A 1940-nucleotide genomic window follows, 5' to 3' on the forward strand; every position below is an offset into this window, starting at 1 on the left:
AAGCAGCGATCGGCCAGCCCTCCCGGGGTCACATGTGCGACCCGACCCAGGGCGGCGGGGCAGGACAGCATGGCTCCTCTGTCACGTCAGCTTCCTCATCACAGCTCCCTTGGGGGCCTAAGCCTTTAGTCGGACATCCCCCAAGGGCTCCCTGGCTGCCAGAAGGATGTCTGACTGCAAGCTTAGGCTTGATCCCCCGGGGAGTGGGCCTAAGTTGCCAGGTGGACATCCCCCAAGGGGTCCTGGACTGCAAATGGGCGCAGGCTGGGTTGAGGGACCCCCCAGAGTGCACAAATTTTTGTGCACCGGGCCTCTAGTATATAAATAAACAGAAAATATGTAGTATTTCATTTACAGTTTTCTAGTTCATACAAGTATACATATTGTACATAACTTCTTGTAACTTGCTTTATAAACTCAAGAATAAATCATGTAGGTCTTTCTGCTGCATTATATGATGGATATACTGCTGTATATAAAGCCCTTTCCATATTGATGAATAGTAAAGCTGTTGATTTTTTATCTATGAAATACAACACTATAATGAACCTTTTAGGGGCAATCAGGCAGGCAGGCGAGCAGGGGCAATCAGGCAGGCAGGCAGAGTGGTTAGCAGTGGTCGGCAAACTGAGGCTCGCGAGCCACATGAGGCTCTTTGGCCCCTTGAGTGTGGCTCTTCTACAAACTACCGACTTCTGCACATGGGCCATGAAGTTTCAATTGCACTGTATGTGCACACCCACATGTGGTATTTTGTGGAAGAGCCACACTCAAGGGGCCAAAGAGCCGCATGTGGCTTGCGAGCCGCAGTCTGCCAACCACTGGGTTAGGGGCAATCAGACAGGCAGGCAGAGGGGTTAGGGGCGATCAGGCAGGCAGGCAAGCAGTTAGGGGCTATCAGGCAGACAGGCAAGTGGTTGGGGGCAATCAGACAGGCAGGCAGGCAGGCAGAATGGTTAGGGGAGATCAGGCAGGCAGGCAGGTGAGCGGTTAGGAGCCAGTGGTCCTGAATTGCAAGGGGGATGCCCCCCTAGGGGTCCCAGGTTGCAAAAGGGTGCAGGCCGGGCTGAGGGCTCCCCCCCCCACACACAAATTTTATTCACCAGGCCTCTAGTATAGAATAAAAATAAATGTTTATAATGTATGCTAACTTGTGTTTCTATAAGAATAAAAGATTGAAATCAAATCAAGCATAATATAAAAACAAATGAGTTCAAATATATTAGTAATCAAAACATATAAAAGATTATTTGATTGAATTGAAATAAAATCTTGTTACATATTGCTTAAGAGACAAACCTTAAAAGGATACAACGAAGGCTGAGTGGATCAAATGGAATTCTTCCCCTTTGTGAAAAGACTGACAGCCCCTCCATCACCTACTAAACCCACGAAACCCACGAAACCCGCCAAAGGAAGGTCAGTTTTGCTAAAAGAACAGTAAAGGAAGGATCAAAGAGAATAATAAGTTTAGTGAACTAAATTAACTTCTGCAAAGATGAAATCTAACTTTTTCAAAAAAGAATAAAAAGGCAGAACACTTTTTAAAAATTAATATTCAGAGAGAAAAGAGAAAGGAAGGGGAAAATGGATAAATGAAATACCAAGAAGAAATTAAGATTTACTTCCTAAAAAGAATGAAACTGAAAATGAGGATATTCCATACTCTGATATAGTAGTGGTTAAAGAAGCCAGGTGTAAATAATAGCTTTTATGAAAGAGTAATAGATACATGTTTGAAGGTCCTATAAAAAGACATTAAGAGAAGAGGGGAGCCCTAGCCCATCTGGCTCAGTGGATAAAGTGTGAGCCTGCGGACTGAAGGATCCCAGGTTCAATTCTGGTCAAGGGCACATGCCTGGGTGTGGACTCGGGCCCCAGTGGGGGGCATGCAGGAGGCAGCCAATCAACGATTCTCTCTCATCGTTGATGTTTCTATC

Source organism: Myotis brandtii, unplaced genomic scaffold, assembly GCF_000412655.1.
Source record: "Myotis brandtii unplaced genomic scaffold, ASM41265v1 scaffold1203, whole genome shotgun sequence".
Taxonomy (NCBI): domain Eukaryota; kingdom Metazoa; phylum Chordata; class Mammalia; order Chiroptera; family Vespertilionidae; genus Myotis; species Myotis brandtii.